The sequence below is a fragment of the Sus scrofa genome, chromosome 3, assembly GCF_054392235.1.
Source record: "Sus scrofa isolate SSC_HxYL_T2T_F1_AM1 chromosome 3, Sscrofa_HxYL_maternal_Yorkshire_Landrace_v2.0, whole genome shotgun sequence".
Classification (NCBI taxonomy): domain Eukaryota; kingdom Metazoa; phylum Chordata; class Mammalia; order Artiodactyla; family Suidae; genus Sus; species Sus scrofa.
Window position 1 is genome coordinate 123,340,050 of NC_139385.1, and position 23,254 is coordinate 123,363,303.

At 41.3% G+C, this 23,254-nt stretch overlaps 1 protein-coding gene across 2 annotated transcripts in view; it reads right to left on the reverse strand.

Annotated features, from left to right (window-relative positions):
- BABAM2 (BRISC and BRCA1 A complex member 2) overlaps positions 1-23,254 on the reverse strand; it is a 431,603-nt gene that overhangs the window by 221,763 nt on the left and 186,586 nt on the right. The window lies entirely within an intron of this gene.

Below are 23,254 nucleotides of genomic sequence, written 5' to 3' on the forward strand. Positions count from 1 at the left end.
TCAGGGCCCAAGGAGAGTGAGGGAAGGACAGCAGCATCAGTGGGAGACTGGCTACACACGGGGGGGGGGGGGGGGGGACGGACCAATAGAATAGATCCATAATATATCCGTAACTTAGATAATGGGATTGGATTTATCACACATAGCAGACTGTGTGTCATACACCCATAATCTACTATGGATAAGGGAACTGGACTTTTCACTTTCAAAGAAGAAAGTTACATGTATGTATAAAGAGAAGTGGAGGTATCAGTACGAGCATGATACAGATAGATAGATACAGAAATACTACTGAACATCAAAATACACAATGATGGCAACTGACTACAATCCATTCAATCAAATGGGAAATTCATGCTACTCAAAACGAAGTTCAATGGAAAATGGGATATTTAGCAGTTCCGCTGTCCTGGTGCAGCAGAAACAAATCTGACTAGGAACCACGAGGTTGAGGGTTCGATCCCTGGCCTCGCTCAGTGGGTTAAGGATCTGGCATTGCCATGAGCTGTGGGGTAGGTTGCAGGCGTGGCTCAGATCCTGCGTTGCTGGGGCTGTGGTGTAGGCGAGCAGCCGTAGCTCCGATTGGACCCCTAACCTGGGATCCTCCATATGCCGCAGGTGCACCCCTAAAAAAAAGAAAGAGAGAAAATGAAATATTTGTACAGTTTCAAAGGACCTCCCCACAAAATACTCATCATTTACAAAAAGAAAAAGAGTTACCTATAGTGGAGAACCTTACAGACATCACTTTCTACAAGTGACCGGGGTGAACACATGATTGGTAATGAGGCAAATGGACAGGCTGTGCCACTGGAGAGCGGGCAGCGAGAACTCCAGCCACAGATACATAAACGGAATCCCATCACCATGGACCATCAGACAACCCACATGGAGAGAGACTTTTAAAAACTGGCCCATATTCTCCAAATTTGCTGTGAATGGCAAGGAAAAACTGAGGAAGATGAATTCATTAATTAAAGATTAAAGAGGCAGGACAACTGGGCATAATCCATGATTCTAACTGGAATTCTGCTATTAGAAAATCATTAGGACAACTGGTGAAATTTGAATGAGATTTGGATGGTGGTAGGACATCAATGTTAATTTCCTGATCTTTATGACTATACGTAATTGCGTCCTTATTTCCTAAAACACACTGACATATATGATAATAAAGGGCATCATGGCACAACTCACTTTCAAATGGCTAAAAAAAATGCTTTGTACTGTTCTTACATTTCTATTATAAATTTGAGATTGTTTCAAAATTTCAAAAACACTAAAAGATGATAAAATCCAGATCAGTACTTATAAAAGCACTGTTCCTTAGGAGCGAATAGAAAGAGAGAAGTAGGAATTTTAAAACAGAAACACATTACACCCGCCTTAAAGTTTTATGGTACACATTTATGCTTAATTGCATAATAAAACATGTGTAATTCTCAAATCATAAGATGGGTGAGGTAATTGCCCAAATACTGCCATTTTCCCCAAATTGAGGAATCTTTTTGCCAGGTTTGGGTATAGCTGTCTACCTGGAATGGCTGACCTCCTCCCGACCCTGGAGTCAAGATCTGATGATGCCTAGCAGTCAAACAGGGGTTGGCAGTGCCTCTTCTAGAAAGCTGCTTAGCAAAGCTGGTTTCTGTCTGGGGGGGGTCACACATTGCACCTCAACTTGTACCACCAACAACCCTTTAAGAGAGATACTGTGACCTCTGTTTTTGCAAATTTAAAAATTTCGCAAAAAGATTAAGAAAAAAAAATGTGCAAAATCTTCTAGCAGGTGAAGCATCAGGAAAGAAATGCGGTCTTCTCTAATTGAGAGCCCGGGCCTTTCCCACCATAATCCAGTACTTGCTACGTGCAAGGCACCATGCTTTCGCCGTGGGAGAGACAAGATGAGTAAGACACGCTGTCATGGGACTAACCACTTCTGCTTTCTCCCCTTTAGGCTACAGTCAGAATCTTCTGTCTCTTACATCTGCCATGGCTCTCCCACATCCCAGTTATCAGCAGTGGGAGAATGCAGACACACTGTTTATTCTATCTTTTCCATCCCTGCAGAGATGTGACAGTAATTCTGAAGATGTGCAAATGCACCTTGAAATATAAAGGCCAGAAATGCTCTCTTACTGTCCTGTGTTAAAGGAGTTTTTTGAGTATATGATGACCATCTAATCAGCTGAAAATGGAGAGGACAAAATGACATAGAAGAGGTAGAAAGAAAACAGTATTACTTCTGAGTCATTTGATGTGGATAAGAAAGCCAAAGACCAACCCAGGAAACGTCCGGCGTTCTGGATAAGTAACCTGCTTACTCCCAAACTCTGAATGTTTCACTTGGGAGGCTAGGTCACCTAAGAAGCTTTCATGAATCAGAACCCGGCCCCTGTCTGGAGCGACGGGACTGTTGCTCTCAAAGAAGAAGCAATGGGATCTTGAATTCTTCAATTATCGCTGTGAAGATTATGGGACTCTTCTCACTTCAGTGATGGTTAAAAAGAAACTGACTGGAGATGAAAGCAGGAGGAGGACAGTAACATGGCACTTGACCAAGTTAATAACGGACCCCCTCTACCAAGCACGTGATACAAAATCTGATAGGTTTAACACCATTGCTGTAATCCCGATGTATCCACATGGAACACTAGAGATGGATCTTGGTAGACTTTCGAGAAGCTTGCGTGTACGGAGTAAATTTCCCCACAAAACAAATATTCTCAAATTCAAGAAGTCATGTCAGGAATGATAGAATTATTTTCAAAGTGCTATGGAGAAGAAAAAAAGGAACCCTCCCCATCAAACAATAGAAAACTATAGGCTTGTTTATAGGTTATTCAAATTAACAAATTTAGAAATGATTTTAATAGGGGAACATATAAGAAAACTCCAGGCTGTTTTTTCTCGTCATTAGTACCACGTCGGGCAAGTCAGTGGCTTTGGTCTACCTCCAATGGTCTCCCTTGAAAACACCAACGGACGGAGTCTATTCCTGGAATTGCTCTAACCTCCCCTGGTATTTCATCCTTTCACACAAAGTAATGCACGGGGCACGGGGGTAACATGTGAAACGAGTTCAAAGATCCCAAAGTGGAAGACATTGTTTTCTTGCATCCTACCTACTGTAACTGAAAACTGGGAATTTACTGGAAGTGAGGATTTATTATGAGTCAGATGGTTGATAGCCTTTCCAACCAAAACATCTGCTCTACAAAGGCCCAACTGCTACAATCCATTTCCTCTTGGATCTGGAGGATGACCAAGTTGTAGCCTAGCCCTCTCCTTAAAGACGCAGGGACTTCAAATGAGGACTGACATAAAAGCGGACCTCTATGTCACCTTCCAGCTGCCACTGTGTTCTTTGATGGCGTTCAAAATACAATGAAATATGAGGGAGTAACATCATTTTTGAACATTAAAGAACTGCAGTCAGCTCAGTGCAAAAACCAAGAACTTTCTCGTTCGAATTGACAGCAGCACAGCTGAAGCCAATCCTTTCTTTGGTATCTGAAGACCAAGAAGGGACCCGTCTTACCTAAACACAGTGGGAAAAGGGTTTTGTTATGTATTTGTTCACTCAACAAATATTTACCGAACACGTCTATGTTTCAGGCACTATTCTAAGAACAAGTGGGGAACAAGCTGGACAATGGCCCACTTCTTGGAGCTGACCTTTCAACAGGGGATAACAAATAAACAAGCAGGTCAATTCATAAACAGGCTTCAAAGCACTACACCCTTCCAAAAGTCTATTTGTTGCAACGGGCACTAAGATATTTTTCCAGCAGCTATAAGGAGGAAGATAGTTTTCAGGGACCATACCTTAGAGCAGTGGTTCAAATTCTGGTTCTTGTTTAAAAACATTCCCGGACCGTACCCCCTGGTGATTATATATGTGTGGTTGGGCCCAGGACATCTGGACTTTTTTTTCTTTTTTCTTTTTTTTCCATCTTACCGAGAGATTAAACTGCCCATCCAGGTTTGGGGTCTCCTGGCCTGGAGGACTGACCTCCAAACATTTCAAATCATAATCTATGAGCAAAACATGTTTGGGCTCCATCAGTATGTCTTACATATATTTGCTCATGAGCTTATACGTGAACTGCTGCGCTCATCCCATGATGAACATCATAAAGCGTCTACGAACAGTAGAAATTCCAGTAGCATGAGATAAAAAGAAATATAAACAAACACTTTGTCCCCAGTCTGGGTGGCTGCCTACACAGACTGTAGCCGATGACATGCCACACCCCACAAGCCCACAGGTTGCTCACACAGACCAGGGAGCAGCGCAAGCCAGGGGCGGGAAGCTCTCGATGCACAGCCTGAGAAGGCAAATGCTATCCCAGCCCTCACTCTGTTCACAAACCTACACAGATACCCCTGTTAGCACAGGTGAGAGAAGCAGGCAGAGGAGCATGAGAATTATCATTTCAGGAGTTCCCGTCGTGGCGCAGTGGTTAACGAATCCAACTAGGAACCATGAGGTGGCGGGTTCGGTCCCTGGCCTTGCTCAGTGGGTTAGGGACCCGGCGTTGCCGTGAGCTGTGGTGTAGATTGCAAACGCAGCTCGGATCCCACATTGCTGTGGCTCTGGTGTAGGCTGGTGGCTACAGCTCTGATTCGACCCCTAGCCTGGGAACCTCCATGTGCCGTGGGAGCGGCCCTAGAAAAGGCAAAAAGACAAAAAAAAAAAAAAAAAAAAAAAAAAAGAATTATCATTTCAGTGGCAGGAATGCAGGAGACCTTGCCTCACTCCACCTGCCAACACATACCCACCAGTTCTTGCTGACATACACTAAGGATGGAAAAACCAGACTTGACAAACACATACCCTCCATCCTGGGTTCAGCAGCTGTAACCCTGTTGCGCCAGCTGTTTCCATCCCGTGTGGATGTGTGTGTGCAAGTCAGATCCCAGGCCATGTGACAGAGCAGAGGGAGCACGGGCTTCGGGGTTAGAGAGGCTCGGGGCTCCGCGGGTTACCCACTATGTCAGCTGGCTGGGTAAGGTATTTAAAGCCAGGATGAGCCTCCGTTTCCTCAACTGTAAAATGGGAAGAGTCGTAAAACTATTGTATCAGCAACAACATGTGTGAAGGGGAGCCACCACTATGGCTGCCATCGCTGTCACTGTTAACCCAGGTCACCTGGGAATTGCTGACCCACCTGTTTGCTGCCACCTGTGCCCACTGAGCCCGGCCCAAGTCCCTACCAATGATACCGGTCTACTGCCTTCCACGTGTGTCAACTCTTTGTTGGCAAATCCTGGCCTGTCTGTGCAGAATCGGATTCTTGTTCAGTGCCTCCTGACCGTGACAAATGAGCAGCACCACGACTGATGGTGTTAAAGCCACTTCCTGCGCGCTCGGCCTACGTGTAGCCCCCTGACTTTGAATTCAGGGTTACTCCTCACAGGCCAGCAGCCTCATCTGCCCTTTCATTTGGCAGCTTGCTTCCTGGCTGCTTCCTCTCTGCTGGCAGAAAATTTCAACAGGTAATAGCTTCTCTCTTCTCTCACTGCCTCCTCTTGGGCCTTGTGTGTACTGCCTATCACAACTCAAATACAATGTAAGACAATTCTTTGATTGTGGACGTTAAAAGGCAATACTCAAATGATCTACTCATGACTGCAGCAAATGGCCATATACCTATATCCATAAAGAGAGCACTTAGATTAATAGGGCTTCTAGAAGTCAGGCAGCCATCTTAAGGAAAATCAGGCCTCTTAAACAGAAGGCTTTCCAACTGTTTAGATTACTAAGGAAAGAAAAACAATTAAGAATCTGCCTAAAAGATGGAGTTTGCGTCGTGGCGCAGTGGTTAACGAATCCAACTAGGAACCATGAGGTTGTGGGTTCAATCCCTGGCCTCGCTCAATGGGTTCATGATCCAATGTTGCCGTGAGCTGTGAGCTGTGGTGTAGGTCACAGACGCGGCTGGGATCCCGCATTTCTGTGGCTGTGGTGTAGGCTGGCAGCTACAGCTCCGATGGGCCCCCTAACCTGGGAACCTCCATATGCTGTGGGTGTGGCCCTAGAAAAGACAAAAAGACAAAAAAAAAAAAAAAAAATCTACCTAAAAGAATTTAGGAAAAAAGAAAAGAACTGATGGTAAACTAAAATTAGAAAAGGCAAAAAATAAAACCAAGAGAAGAAAAGAAATTAGCAAACAACCTAAGTACCTGCAATTAATCTGGAGAAAAAAAAATCATATGATTAAAGCAAGACTACAAGTTATAAAATAGGGATTTTTTTTTTAAATTGGGGAAATGCACACTTTTGTTATGTGCCAATAAATTTAGTATTTAAGTGGAAATGGATAAAAACTCGAAATAATGAGAGAATCAATTAGAACAAAAAGAAATGTTATTAGGAATTACCGCTTTAAAAAAATGCCTATAGCCCATGAGTTTAGTGTAGAATTTTCTGAATGTTCCAGAAATAGGTCAGAATTGTTAAGCTTTTCAATCTACTTCACAGGGCAAATATAGCTTTTTTTAAACTGAAGTATAACCGACATACATTACATTCGTTCAGCAACGCTGTGATTCAACATTTATAAACATTATAAGATGAAGGCAAATATAGTTTTATTTTCCATAAACAGATAAGATATTCACAACGGTTTTTCACGTGTATGGCTCTGATTACTAAATAAAAAAATAAATAAAACGTAAGACCCAGTAAAATAATATTCCCCATGAGCAGAGTTTCTACTTGGACTCCATGCCTGAACACAAGGAAAATAATATAATTTGTCACATGAAGAGGGGAGGTAGCAAAAATCATATCATCACTGCAGTAAGTGTTCATGGAAAGCTAAAATACCCATCCTGAGACTTTTGCCAACGCAAACATCACAACCAGGTTATCAGGCTCTCTCTCCAAGAGGCCTCAGGGGCACATTTATATTCCTGGCAAGCCTTCTAGGCTCAGAAACTCTATTCCATTTGCGCACCAAGTGCAGCAGCATCGCCCAGGGGTAGGGGACACACAACCAGAATGCTAACTCACTAGTTCGCCATGGGAAATGACGTACTAAAATATTCTAAGTTCACCTGGGGAGTACCCTCTTTCCCCATAACGTCAGTCCATCGCTTTGCAATGATAAATCCCAGTCTCGGGGAATGGAATCCTTCAAGCCCCTATTTCAGTGCATCCTCTTTCTACGCGGACAACCCATGGGGTTGCTGGGTAAGCCAGGGGAAAGAAGGCGGTGAGTTAGAATAAGTGCATTTTAATAAAGCCTGGTATACCCATCTCACCCCAGGAATAACCTTGTCAGCTGCACCAGTGGGACACTAGGTCCGTGAGTTTGAGTCTCCTGCACCCCTCTCTACTTTCAGATTTTTCAAAAGCCACTGCTAACCCATCCTTTATTGTGGATAATGCTGAAATATGGACTGCCAAACCAACTTTCACCCGGGATCCATTTCATCTCCCAAAAAGAATATCATATGTTAATAACTTTATCTACTTATGTGCTGGCTGCAACATTCACAGGGGAATGTGATTCCCTTATTTCCTAGTGCGTAGGGAAGCAAAGGTAGTTCCTCCCCTGAATGGGCAATTAGGTATCAGAGAGGAAAAGAATTTGAAAGTATAAACACAGAAAGATAAGAAAAATATATTTTATATATGACATAGTTCTAGGGCATCAAGTTATAAGGTTATATAATTATATAACACAATAAAATCAATTTCACTAGTCATTTAAAAGAACTAAGTCACTATTTAAAGTAATGACTTCAAGAGTTCCCAGTGTGGCTCAGCAGTAACAAACCTGCGGGTTCGATCCCTGGCCTCACTCAGTGGGTTAAGGATCCGGTGTTGCTGTGAGCTGTGGTGTAGGTTGCAGATGAGACTTGGATCCCGAACTGCTGTGGCTGTGGTATAGGCCGGCAGCCGCAGCTCCAATTTGACCCCTAGCCTGGGAACTTCCATATGCCACAGGTAAAGCCCCAAAAAGCAGAAGAAAAAACAATTAAATAATGACTGCAGCAAAGTAGCAGAATAAAGATCCATTTGAAACTACTACAGGGCTACATACCATGGGCCACAGCTAAAAAATGCTGTGGAGGAGACCTTATTTATAATGCTGACAAAAAATTCAATAAGTGGGTATTAATTTAAATCAGAAAATTAGAGACATCTTATTCTAAGATGACATAAAGTCTGACAGCAGAATTAAAGAAAGATGGATAAATGGAGAAATATAATTTGCTCCATTCTGGGAAAGCTAAATATAGTAAAGATGACAACATTCCCTAAATTATTATGTAGATTAAATAAAATACTGATTTTACAGAACTTGATATTGGTAGTAAAACACATGTGTTTGACAAGTAGAAAAAAATAACAAAAGAAAAACACTAAAGTTATTATGACAGTGATTTCAGACTATCGAACTTTAAATTGTTACAAAAGAAAAACACTTTTTCATGAAAGAATAGAGTATTAGTTGAAGTAGAAAAAACTCAAAATAGAATTCATAAAAAAATATAAAGGGTTATTTAGTACATGATAAGCCTGAAGCAATACTATTAGAAGAAAAAATGCTAGTAAGCAACAGAAAAGTGAACAGAAATGCAAAGAATTAAGTTATAGCCTTAAGCTCATAACACATGTGCAGGCCAAAGAGTGAAAATACATGTAGAAGAAACCAGAGCGGAAGAGTTCCCGTCATGGCTCAGTGGTTAGCGAGCCCGGCTAGCATCCGTGAGGACAGGGGTTTGATCCCTGGGCTTGCTGAGCAGGTTAAGGATCCAGCATTGCCGTGAGCTGTGGTGTAGGCTGCAGACACGGCTTGGATCTGGTGTTGCTGTGGCTGTGGTGTAGACTGGCGGCTACAGTTCCGATTAGACCCCTAGCCTGGGAACCTCCATATGCCACGGGTGCGGCCCTAAAAAAGACAAAAAGAACAAAAAAAAAGAAACCAGAACAGCATATTTATTCCAACTATGGAAGAGACAGAAATTTAAAACCGCCCCCTCAAAAGTAAAATATTACCATAGGCAAGATATTTTCAATTATAAAAAAAATTTCTAGGAGTTCCCATCGTGGCACAGCAGAAACGAATCTGACTAGGAACCTTGAGGTTGCGGGTTCAATCCCTGCCCTCGCTCAGTGGGTTCAGGATCCATTGTTGCCGTGAGCTGTGGTGTAGGTCGCAGATGTGGCTCGGATCCTGCGTTGTTGTGGCTGTGGTGTAGGCCGGCGGCTACAGCTCTGATTAGACCCCTAGCCTGGGAACCTCCATATGCCTCAGGTGTGGCCCTAAAAAGACGAAAGACAAAAGAAAAGAAAAGAAAAGAAAAGAAAAGAAAAGAAAAAAGAAAAGGAGTAAATAACCAAATTTTAAATGAAAAAGTGATCCAAGGAACGTGAACCCTGAAAATACACACAGCTTAATGAGGCAAAGAAAGACCATTTTTAGGTATCATCATATAACCACTATCTTGGCAACATGAATAAAAATGACAAAAATCCAATTAGGTCAGAGTTGGAGCTTTGCCACCCGTTCCCATCTCCCCAGCTAGTCCCAGCTTTTCTGGTTATGTTTTGTGGGCCTTGTCTGATTACATATGGTCAAGAACTTACTTTCTATGCATTCCAGTAACAGAAGCTGAGTTTTATTCCCTTGGCTCTAGGTGCTTTGCTGCCAGGCACCACACATCTCCTACAACTATGTCCCGTCTTATTCTTGTTCATGCTGTTGGAGAAACTGAAATAAAATCTCAATGATGGTACCTGGCCTCTCTTTGTGCAAGCTTGAGTGCCTTGCCTTTAACTAGTACGGTTACCTTCCTGGAGCCACCATCCTATCCAATGGATGGGTTCAGTTTCCAAGGCAAGGTTCTGCGCTTGACGCATCGGACAGAAAACAGCGCTTTAAAATTAAACACAGAGATGATGTTCACACTGTTGGGAATAAACTGGAGTCATCTTTCCCAAGCACAACCTGGAAACGTGTAATGCACCTGCTTAGCCTTTGACCTGACAATTCTATTTGGGGGAATCATAGAAAAGAAAGTAGTGAGAATTAGTACAAGATGTTCATGGCAGTGCTTTTAGAAATAAGAGGAAGGAAGGAAGGTGGAAGGAAGGAAATTTACATATCTAATGGTCTGAGGACAATGGCTGATAATACTCTGAAATAAGTAATATAATGGAATGTCCCATAACTACCGAAAAATGGCAACTATGCAAAATATACATACATGGAAGTAGCTGGGAGATGGTTCAGTGATATCAGAAATGAAAGGATGGGAAATTAATGGCCTGAACCCCCAGCTCACCCCAAGACCTAGACTCTTTAGTATTCTTTCTGTACCTTCCCCCACTTCCCCCAAGTCCCACTAAGGAAAAGAAGTTTTCCTTTATTTTTCCACCATAACTTAATTCTTTTTCAGATCGGTAACAGTTCCAAATTGTTGCAACCTCTCTGAGTGGCTGGTTACATGAGTGTTTAAACATAAGTCAAAAGGAGCACAAGCTTGGCACAGCTCATCTCCAGTTTAGTGTTTTTGTTTTTGTTTGTTTGTTTTGTTTGTTTGTCTTTTTGCCTTTTCTAGGGCTGCTCCCGCAGCATATGGAGATTCATGGGCCAGGGGTCTAATCGGAGCTGTAGCCACCGGCCTACACCAGAGCCACAGCAATGCAGGATAGGAGCCACATCTGCAACCCACACCACAGCTCACAGCAACACCGGATCCTTAACCCACTGAGCAAGGGCAGGGATCGAACCCGCCACCTCATGGTTCCTAGTTGGAGTCGTTAACCACTGCGCCACGACGGGAATTCCCCAGTTTAGTTTTTAAAACAACAGCATTTCTGACAGATGTCAGCTCTTCAACCTTTGTTTTGCCCAAATTCTCCCCTGTTGGGCCCCGTTTACCCTGCTCACCCAGCTGTAAAGACTACTACCAGGTATGATGCAGATTTAGCCCTTAAACGACCCACATGGGCGTCACACTGCACTCACTCAATGGAACCTTTAGCATATGTGGCCAGGAGCATGACTGGCTTTCACGCTAGTTACCTTCTGAAACTAAAACTGAGTTCTGAACTTTGGGTCACTTGACGAGGGGGCTGAATTCCTCACTCACAGGTCACAGGACCTGACCCTATTGCTACTCTCTTGACTTTCCTCAGAAACTCCATCCCGCCATGGCAGCCCCTTGGCATGGGACTCCACAGAAACCACATCAGCATGTTTCTCAGGGTCTCTCCCTGGAAAGGGGGAGCAGGGGAGGTGCAGGGTGGAGTCCTCTGTCCTGTATTAGCCACACTCTGTCCCACTCTGCACAAGTCTCAACTTGGGTTTATCAATCTCATGAAGAGAACCCCAAAGGCCAAACCATTTATGACATTGTACAAGGCAGGGCATTCACTTTTGGATTCAATTACATTGAGTTAAAATCTGCAGATCCATAGGTCTGACTTAAGAGTTCCGGTTTTCCCTGCTAAAACTATGGAGAAAAATCTTACACTCCATAAAGCCCTTCAAAATACCTAAAAGCAGAACACGCTCCTTAAATTGTCTCTTTTCCTGCATGAAGAGCCCTAGTTCTCTAAACATCCTTGGTAGAAACCCAGACCCCTCACTACCCTCATCACCTACTGTTAAGTCGTCTTCTGCACCGATATGTTTCTTAGGACGCAGCACCCAAAACCGCACAGCTTAAAACCCAGAGATAGCTTTTGGAACTAGCACCTCCTTCGTTCTGGAAACAGCACTTCCATTAACGAAGTCTTATATCACATGAGAATTTTGACAGCTGATTCTCAAAGTCTTTTCATACAGCTACTAAATACCCTAAATCTTTTTCACATGAACCGTTCTAAATACATCTCCTTATATCCTGCATTTACTCGTATAGATGACATATTTTTTAAGTTGAGTGATACAGTGTAAAATGGAACAGAATGATCACTGGACTAAGAATCAGAAGATTTAACTCGTTTCCATTCACCTGTCCAACAAATCTTGATTGAGCACCCACGCTGCATCGAGCCCTGCACTGTGCGAAGTACCAGAGCTGTAGCGAGAAGCATGTAGTCGGGAGGACAGGTAAATAAGTCAACAATTACAATACAGGCGATAAGAGCTTTGTTAGGGAAGGCAAAGGGTGTTACAGACACGTGGAGGAAATGCATTTGACCCAAACTTGCTCTGGAAAGGCCTCCTGGAGGAACGTCCTCACTCTGCCACTCCCAAAGGGTAACTCACTCCCAAAGCCTCAGTTTCCTCACCTATAAAATGCGAGGACTGCTATGGAGGGACCTTGGTGATGCCCATCAGAATTACAAATGCGTGTATCCTTTGACCTGACAATCCTACTTCTGGGACTTTGGCCCACAAATATACCAGCAGACACAGGAAATAACACACATACAGGTTATCCACCTGCAGCTTTATTTATAGCAGCCAAAATGTGGAAACAACCCATGTGTCTGGAGAGAATGATTAAAGAAGCCATGACACACCCACATAATAAACTACTAGGCATTTGTGAAAAAATAGAAACAAAAGAGGGAGCCATGCAGTGCATGATAAGATTGCCCAGATACATTTGGGAAGTACAAGGAAAAATGCAGTGTAGTGTATGGAGTATGCCACCTTCTGCATAAGGAGGAGGATAAATAAGAACACACACACACAAGCACACATGTACCTGCATAAAGAAATTCTGAACGGATATATAAGAATAAATCATAAAAATGACTACCTATAGGAGACTGGAAGGGGAACAGAGCACATGAAAATGGGATGGTGCAGCAACATGGATGGAACTAGAGACTCATACGGAGTGAAGTCAGTCAGAAAGAGAAAGACAAATACCATATGAGATCACTTATATCTGGAATCTAATATACGGCGCAAATGAACCTTCCCACAGAAAAGAACCTCATGGACTTGAAGAAGAGACGTGTGGTTGCCAAGGGGGAGGGGGTGGGTGTGGGGTGGAGTGGGAGCTTGGGGTTAATAGATGCAAACTATTGCCTTTGGAGCAGATAAGCAATGAGATCCTGCGGTAGAGCACTAGGAACTATATCTGGTCGCTTGTGATGGAGCATGATGGAGGATAAGGTGAGAAAAAGAACATAGGTACGTGTGTGTGTGACTGCGTTCCTTTGCTGTACAGGAGCAAACTGACAGAACACTGTAAACCAACTATAACAGAAAAAAATAAAATCATTAAAAAAAGAGAATGGGATGAGCGTTTTTTAATGTATACCTATTTATATATTTCAATTTCTCAGCCATATCAAAACCTACTTAAATTACATTAATTTTAAGGTTGGACTAGATGATTTTTAAAGCTCTTCCACTCTTAACATTCCATAATTATATGACTTAACCTGCATTTAACTTATAATAATATAGTCAAATGTTAATCAGAAAACAAAATCTTTTCCTTCTACCTATATTTAATTTTTTTAAATGCCTTTAAACTTATTGAAATTTAATAAAGACTTAGTGAGTAGCTACCCTGGGCTGGGAATAGCCATAAACAAGACTAGAAAAGGTCTCTGAATTAATAAAGCATTTATTGTACTGACCATAAGTCATCCTCATTACAGATGTTAACACTGAATTTAAACATAACTTTGTCATCTTTTTATCTACTTATAGACAGATATTTGTGTTGTTTTTCATCTTTTTATAGAAACTTTCTCAAATCTGATTTAAAACATTTAAATCTGGAGTTCCCGTTGTGGCTCAGTGGATAACAAACCCAACTAGTACCCATGAGGCTGCGGGTTCAATCCCTGGCCCCGCTCAGCGGGTTATGGCTCTGGTATTGCTGTGAGCTGTGGTGTAGGTCACAGGTGCGGCTTGGATCCCACAATACGCTGGCTGTGGTGTAGGCTGGCAGCTACAGCTCCGATTTGACCCCTAGCCTGGGAACCTCCATATGCCGCAGGTGCAGCCCTAAAAAGGCAAAAGACAGAAGACAAAAAAAAAAATTTTTTTTAATCTGTAGAAGGGCCAGCTCACTCATTGTTCTGTAATCCAACCTGGGCCTGCCCTGAACAGGCTAGAAAATACTCCTGGCTATTTCAATGTTTCCCTCAACCTGGCTCAGAACAGGTAAGAATTTAGTTATCATTTCATAAATTAGCCTCCCCAGACCCATGGTTTCCCATATGTTCATGCCAACCTCTCGGAGCAGTGTTAAAGTTTGATTCTCATACTGGGTTCAAATATTTCACAAGTAGTCTGTACTTCTCTCTCAATTACTATAACAATTGATTTCTTATGTGTTTCCCCACTAACTGTGAGCTCTTTGAGCTCTTTCAATGCCTGAAATACACAGTAGATGGTCAATAAACATTTGCTGGATGGGTGAAAGAATGAACAAGTAGGAGTTCCTGTGTGGCGCAGTGAAAACCAATCCGACTAGGAACCATGAGGTTGTAGGTTCGTCCCTGGCCTCACTCAGTGGGTTAAGGATCTGGCGTTGCCGTGAGCTGTGGTGTAGGTCTCAGACACAGCTCAGATCTGGCACTGCTGTGGCTGTGGCATAGGCTGGTAACTACAGCTCCGATTAGACACCCCTAGCCTGGGAACCTCCATCTGCCGTGCATGCGGCCCTAAAAAAGAAAAAAGACAAAAAAAAAAAAAAGTAAACAAAGAAATGATTAACTCACAATAAAACTAAATTAAGGATAAGTTAAAAACTGAAAAGTAACCAAGTAACCACAAGGAAATTAACATTCTATATTTATTCTCATTACAAGTATACATAGTAGCTGGTTCTAAGCCCCAAAGGCAGAGTATGGTCATGCAGAGGATAAAGGGAGCAGAGTGCTGACACTAAGCTGATGATGGGCTGTCTTCTTCAAAAGAGAGGCAAATGTCTCAACGAAGACGGTGGTGCCATAAAGAAAATAAGTTTGAAATAAAAAGACAGGAGTTCAGGCCCCAGCTTTACTACTTCCTAGCTATGAGGCCCTATGCAAGTTGCTTAACCTCGAGGACTCAATTTCCCTCCTCTGAGAATGGAAAAAAAATAACATCCGTCCAGTCTACAATGTGGAATTGTTAGAATGAGCACACAAAATACTCTTCGTGAGAGTTCTGTGATGGAAGAGTGGTATAAACTTAAAGGACAGAATGAGTGCTCTTCAAATCTGGATCAATAAAGACTTGTTAATGATTAAAACTCATTGAGACTAAACATGGACAAACTGCACCTCAGCTAAACTATAAGTTCGTCGAAAGTTACCATTTTAAACTTCAATGGAAACCATAAAGAACAGCCTAAAGACAGTAGCAGCAAAAGGGATTCTATATGGTTCACTGAGTTGTGCATGTGCCAGAGAGACTGTGACAGATGTGGAGAATGTGAAGACAAAGAAGACAAGAGTATATGATCCTGACTCTGTAAGGGCTCAACATCCACTGAGAATTGGTAAAAGCAATCAGGGTACTACTCTGTGTATGCGCGCAGGGAAGAAGGGAGGAAGGAAAAGGGAGATTGGATATAATGATTAAGATTGATTAGGTAGAAAATAATACTGGGAGATGTAGGAAACCCCTTCTACTCTAGTCTTTACCCAGGCCGCTGTTTCAAGGCATCCTGGGGCATTTTGAAGATTCCTGGGCTCCACCCCATGATATATCTTTCCATTTATTTAGGTCTATAACTTATCTCGGTAATATTTTATAGATTTCAGTGTCAAGATCTTCCACATCTGTAATTAAATTTATTCTTAAGTATTTTATGCTTTTGATGCCACTTTAAATTGTATTGTTTTAATTACATTTTCTCGTTTTCCTGTTACTATATATAAATATAACAAATTATTTCTAATACTAACCTTGTATCCTATGCTCTTGCTAAATTCACCCTTTGTTCTAGTAGCCTTTTTGTAGATTTCATTGGATTTTCTACATGTACTATTATAACATCGGCAAAGACAGTTTTGCTTCTTTCTAATCATTATGTCTCTCATTTCTTTTTCTTGCCTTATTGCACAGATTAGCACTCCAGTACAATGTTGAATACGGTGGTAAGAGCAAACATCTCTGCCTTTTTCCTAATCCTAGGGAGAACACAGTCAACCTTCCACCACTACGTCTGATGTCAGTTTCAGGTTTACTAAGATACCCTCAAACAGATCGAGGGCGTTTCCTTCTACTCATAGTTTTCTAAGAGTTTTTTTTCTTTTCTTTCATTATGAATGAGGGTTGAATTTGGCCAAATGTTTTCCCTGTTTCTACTGAGGTGATTATATCATTTTTCTTCTTTATTTTATTAATATAGTTAATTACATTGATTTTCAGAAGTTGAAACAATCTTGTATTCCAGGGGAAAACCCTACTTGGTCATGATGAATTAGTATCCTTTTAAATATAATATTAAGTTCTCTTTGCTAATATTTTGTAAAAGCTTTTTGTATCTATGTTCACGCATGATGGAAAATGGTTGGTAATTTTCTATTCTTAACGTTCCTAGATAGGTTTTGGTATTAAGAGTTATTCTGACCTCATAATAACAGTTCCATTGAACTACACAGATGAGCTGAAATTTACAGCTGATTTTAGCAACATGTGCACTACAAATGGCACACCAAGGGAATGGTTGCTAAATTTTATGTATAGGACAATTAGAGAAATTATTATATAAGCATATTATATACAATTAATTGATAAAATATGATTTTTCCTAGTCAGCATACAGGAGAAAATAAGCTACATTTCACTTTAAGTCCATATTCCCTAGTTCTAATAATTTACCTTTCAGAGACAAGGAGGTATTTGGGATGATGAGAGGTTTGCATTTACTGTTTATATTTTTGTACATACTTCCGTGACACTACGAAAGAAAATGGATTCAAGTTTATTGTTATTTTCAGTTCAACTATAGTTCTCCCACACCTTCTATTGATATTCAATCACAGACTCACTGGAAATCCAAAAGAGAAATGAGCTTTGGAGATAATCAATTTTAACAGCTTCAATTTTTGAAGGATGAATGATGGGCAAAATGGGTAAATAGGCCCTGAAGTGAGAAATGACTTTTCCAACTCATCCAGCCCATTTACGTCATAGGCTGAAATGGAACTGAGATCTCTCCTCGTTCCCATCACGACAATCATCCAAATGCACTCTCAACTCTCCCTGCCCCCACCCCCACCCCACCCCTACCAGAAAGGGCTCCCCCTTTCTCATGCAAGTTCAACAGTAAACACTGAAATTCTGAGCAAGGAACACCAAAGTATCTTTATCCATTTGGTTAAAAAACTGTCTATTAAAGAAGCCAGTATTTCTTTTCTCACATCATTTTTAATCCATGCAACATCCTAACTGATATTAAGCTCCATTTTAATTGTTTTAAGGGCTGGAAAACAAGAGGGTCTGATGGAGACGAGAGCTAATAAGAAAATAAACTGATTTTCTTATCTTCATATAAAATCTCAAATTGGAAAGTTCATTTATAAAGGTGGTATTACAAGGGGGAAAATATAATTATTAAGGCTCAAGAGTGAGGAAAACATAGATTTTAAAAATGATATCCATTATTTACGTAGCACTTGGTAGGTAAGAACATTTTTTACATGTCTCATTTGATTCTTCCAAAACCCAGGGAAACAGAAAGATAAATAGTACTATCCTAATTTTCATGTTGAGAAAACAGGGTCAGAAAGCTAAGCAACCTCTCAAGGTCACATTAGTGGCAAATGGCAAATCTGGGCTTTAACCTTTGTCCTCTAATTCCAGAAACAAATTTACTCTACTTGGCCACTGGCCTTTTGTTTGGCTCTTCACACATGAATATCCTCCAAAGGTAACCCAGAAGATAACACCTTAAAGAAGTGTAACCCCCCCGTGATCCTGAGCTAGACACACACCAGTCTATTTCAAGTCCAAAACTAAATATTCTGATGGGTGATACCTCCAGGAAAGACAATAAGGACATGAAAACAGCAGCCAGAATAGAAACTGCAAGCGGTAATTTACTTTTCTCAATGACCTAAATTCTTTGTGCCGACTACAGGCACTCTGTCATCGGGCCATCTCTTGATTGCTACCTTTTACTCAGGTATTAGGAGTTAAGAAATTATAATTCCAGCTGACAAAGACAGGTAAAAATTATTTCAAGATAATCTGGACACTGAAGACTGAAAAACCCTGCCTAATGTGTAATGAGTGGCTCTGACCACACCTTCCAATGCCCACATTTTTCTGTAAAATAATGTTAACTCATTAAACACACACGCGCATACAAACCAAAACACCACCGCAGAGCTTATCAGGGTAACTACCAGGCAAATGCAAAACAAATATTAGTGGCATGGAAATGGATTTATAGGATTAAATTTCTCAACAGTATTTAACTTCATTGCACCAAGTACAAAAATCACCCATCAGCCAGAAGGCAACAAGTAGAATATTAAGCCTCTTACTCTTAAGATTTGAAGACAGAGGACCCAGACTGAAGTCCGGCTGAGCTACTACCGGTTATAAACCAGGGCAAGTTACTCAAAGTGCATTAAAAGTACTTCCTCATCTGTAAAATAAAAATAATGAAAACAGCTATCCATTTCTTTCTCATCAGGTTGTTTACCATAAACCTCAAATGTAATTACGGATTTCATCATCTATTATAATACCCAGAAATCTATCGTTTGGGCTCTGGCCCAAAATACATGAAAAGAATAAAAAGCAGGCTCTAAAGCTCTATGTTAAAATTACTTACCAATATGTTACCAATATCAAGGAATTTGTTAAACTCACTTCAGGGCCTCCTGCATTTAGAACAGTGACTAGAGCATAGAGGTGGCCAAAACATACCTAAGTGAACCTGGTTCACAATGATTTTCACTTTTGTATGGAGATGTGTATTATTTCTCCAAAGGTTTGGCTCTCCAAGCTGTCACCTTCCCAGGCACAATGTCTGGGGTGCGTGTTTGCTGGAGCCGTCAGAGCCCGGTGCAAACCAGGAGTATTCAGTCCACGCGTTACAAGAGTGAAGGAGTCCTTCCTCCCTGAATCCACAACACTCCGGGCTGGTAGAGCCCTTGGAAATCAAGGAATGTGGAATGAGGTTTTGAATGATGTTTTGACAATTTAAGAATCTCTGCCTCTTTTCAATTAAAAAAAAAAAACCTGAATGCATTAATTTTACAAAGATCTTTGATAACCTTTCAGGACAGGGCGTGTTCTAGAAACTTGGAATACAAAATAAACAGAATGAAGAGACTGCCTTTCCTCTTACAAGCTTAAGATTTGTCACATCAAGGCAGATATACACACGCACACACACACACATACACACACACACACACACAGAGCATGGCGTGTTAATCAAAGTGTGTAAAGTAGCTATTGCATCCTACCAGACATGTACAGAGATATAGTGAGTTCAGACACTGTTTTTCCAGGTTGTTTCTAAAGATCCAGAGGGCTACTTAAATATAAAAACATTTAATTTGTCCTTTAGAGCAGTGACTTTGGAATCACATGGAGAGGTTTGTTTTTTGCTTTTTTTTCCCTTCTTTTTTTGTTTTTGTTTCTTCTTTTTTAGGGCCATACCTGAGGCATATGGAAGATCCTGGGTTTGGGGTCAAATCAGAGCTGCAGCTGTCAGCCTACACTAGAGCCACAGAAATGCCAGATCCAAGCCACCTCTGTGACCTACACCTCAGCTTTTGGAAATGCCGGATCCTTAACCCACTGTGTGAGGTCAGGGATCGAACCCACATCCTCCCAGTCACTATGTCGGGTTCTTAACCCGCTGAGCCACAACAAGAACTCCTGGAGAGTTTTAAAAACTATACATGCTGTGTCCCCTCCACAGAGATTCTGACTGAATTGGTCTGGGGTGTGACCCAAGCATTGAATTTTTTTTTTTTTTTTTTTTTTTTTGTCTTTTCGTCTTTTTAGGGCTGTACCTGCAGCATATGGAGGTTCCCAGGCTAGGAGTCTAATCAGAGCTGTTGCCGTCAGCCTACGCCACAGCCACAGCAAGGCCAGATCCAAGCTGCATCTTTGACTTACACCACAGCTCACAGCAAGGCTAGATCCTTAACCCACAGAGAGAGGCCAGGGATCGAACCCGCAACTTCATGGTTCCCAGTTGGATTCGTCTCCACTGCGCCAAGATGGGAACTCCTGAAATTTTTTTTTTTTCCTTTTCTTTTTAAGGCCACACCTGCAGTATATGGAAGTTCCTAGGCTAGAAGTCACATCAGAGCTGCAGCCTCTGGCCTATACCACAGCCACAGAAATGCCAAATCCAAGCCACATCTGTGACCTATGCCACAGCTGCAGCAATACCAGATCCTGAACCCACTGAGCAAGGCCACCTCCTCCAGACACTATATCGAGTTCTTAACCCACTGAGCCACAACAGAAACTCCTCACTGAGAAATCTGAAAGCTCTCCAGGTACAGCCAGATTGAGCACCGCTGGCTTAGAGCAGCTCAAAATCTCCTGAGAATTAAATAGCCACCCATCCTATGAAACTTTCCTCACCTAGGAGAAAAGAATAATTGCAGAAGTCCAAGGGCCATCTTCTTCCACACCTGCAGTTCCAGAGCTGTTCAACTTAAAGGCCTGGGGCTGGGGAGTTGGGGGGGGGGGGGGTCCTAAAAGTGAGCTTTAAGGCCAGCACTGGGTCCAGCTACAAAGAACTATGCTAGCAGTTCCCATCGTGGCACAGTGGAAATGAATCTGACTAGGAACCATGAGGGTGCGGGTTCAATCCCTGGTCTCGCTCAGTTGGTTAAGGATCCGGCATTTTCATGAGCTGTGCTGACACAGGCTCGGATCCTGCATTGCTGTGGCTGCGGTGTAGGCTGGCAGCTGTAACTCCAATTCAACCCCTAGCCTGGGAATCTCCAAATGCCTTGGGTGTGGTCCTAAAAAGCAAACAAACAAACAAAAAAACAAAAACAAAAACAAAAGCAAACTATGCTAGTCACTTACCACCTTAGGCACCCAAATGCCAAATTTCAGTAGAACACTAATCATTTACCATCCTAAACATCTAAATGAGAATAAGCTGAAAGAAAACAAACAAAAAAAGAGAATCTTCTAAGTAGTGGTGAGTAATTACAGGTATGTTTCTGCTTTCTGAAAATTCTGTTAAGCATTTTTGATTTGTAACATTATAGAAAATTGGAAAATACAAATAGGAGAAAAATATCACCCACAATCTATATGACACACAGCTTCTATTTAGCTTAATATCTCATTCTTTAATGTGAAAAGAACCTCAAGGCTTTTGAGGAAAGTTTCTAACACAAAAAAAGAAGACACTCAGAGAAAACAGAGAAAAACTGAAATTTAAGAAGTTTTTAATATCCTAAATATTACGGCAAAATTTAAAAATTCAATGGATAAAATTGAAAATTAAAAAAAAAACCCAGAAAGAAGAATAAAATAAGTAAGGAGAACCAAGGAAAGCATCATACAACAAAATGTAAAAACTCTGATTCAGAAGTCTAATGTCCAACAGAGGTCTAGATAAAGAAAACAAAGAAAATAGAATGGAATAAATTTTCAAAAGAAAAATATAAGATAATTTCCTTGAACAGAAACAGTCTCCATAATGAAAGGGTCCAAACTGTCTACAAAGCCACCTGCTGTTTTTCCACAAAGAAGAAAAAAATGAACCGGCAGATATAACATAATGAATGACATGAGTAGCTCTTTTTGGTTTTGTTTAAAAATCAGGGCTGGGTTTCTGCTAATCAAGATCTGCTTGGAATTCATTCCCGTCATGTCTCAGCGGTAACGAACTTGACCAGTATCCATGAGGATGCAGGTTCGATTCCTGGCCACACTCAGTAGGTTAAGGATGCGGCGCTGGTGTGAGTTGTGGTGTAGGTTGCAGCTCAGATCTGGTGGTGCCGTGGCTGTGGCACAGACCAGCAACTGAGCGCCAATTTGACCCCTAGCCTGGGAACTTCCATATGCCACAGGTGCAGCCCTAAAAAGCAAAAAAAAAAAAAAAGCTTAAACTGATACTAAAATTAATTTTGCATTCCTGAAAAATAATGTATCAAGAGGCTGCTGAAATAATGGTGGCAGGACAGGGGAAAAACCACGCCAAGGCAAACATTTGTTTCCTCCTAATACACTGGGTGGGATGTACACTGACATCCCGAAGATAAATGAAGCCACTGGAAACAATTCAATAAGCTGTGCTGGAAGGAGGAAGATGCACTCATTGGAGACGTATAAGCTCATTCTTGTGTTTATCATAAGAAAATTTTTGAAATTAATTTGAAGCGGGGAAAAGTACACCTTAAACAAGTTCTTGTACTGCTGTTTCTTTCTAGGAGAAGTTTAACAGTAAATTACAAAACCATAGAACTAGAAAAAGAGATCAGGCCCCTGAAGGCATATTTCAATATTTGCCTTTCTTCAGGCAAGAGAATACCTCTATCAACTGAAAAAAGAACTATATGCTAGGCTAAACTTAAAAAAAAAAAAAAAAAATTTGTTGGTAGTTCCTGTCGTGGCTCAGTGCTTAGTGAATCCGACCAGCATCCATGAGGATGCGGGTTTGATCCTTGGCCTCACTCAGTGGGTTAAGGATCCAGCGCTGCCCGTGAGCTATGGTGTAGGTTGCAGATGCGGCCTGGATCCCGTGTTGCTGTGGCTGTGGTGCAGGCCAGCAGCTGCAGCTCTGATTTGACCCCTAGCCTGGGGAACCTCCATATGCCGTGGATGCGTCTCTAAAAAGACAAAAGACCAAAAAATAAAAATAAAAATAAAAAAATTTGTTAACCTTGAAACAGGTGTCCACCTGCATTAAACAGGTATTCACAGATAAACCATGGACACATCTGTAAAGTGAAAATGTTAAGCTCTTCCAAAGTGACATGTTTATTTTGGGGTCTAAATTAACTCAATGTAGTTCATCAGTAATAATTAAATTAATTTAGTTAGGGAGAAAAAAAAAAAAAAACCGTTCTAGGAACTCAAAGGGTATTTGTGTTTTTAAGCTTGAGTCAAGTTTTTCCCTGTACTGGGGACTGTGTCAAAATGTTGGTACACTGGGTCATTACAAACCAGCCTATTCTGGGATATGAGCTTTATACAGATAAATTCAAAATTCGTTCTTCTATTTAAGCTCTAAATCACATTTTTTTTCCTGCACTTGGGCATATCCAATCTCCAATTTACAGATGGACAAGCTCATTTGGAAATTGACTAATTAAAATATATTGATCATAAAATATGTACTGTTATCTTTTTCCCTTAACACATCCTAAAGCCAATCT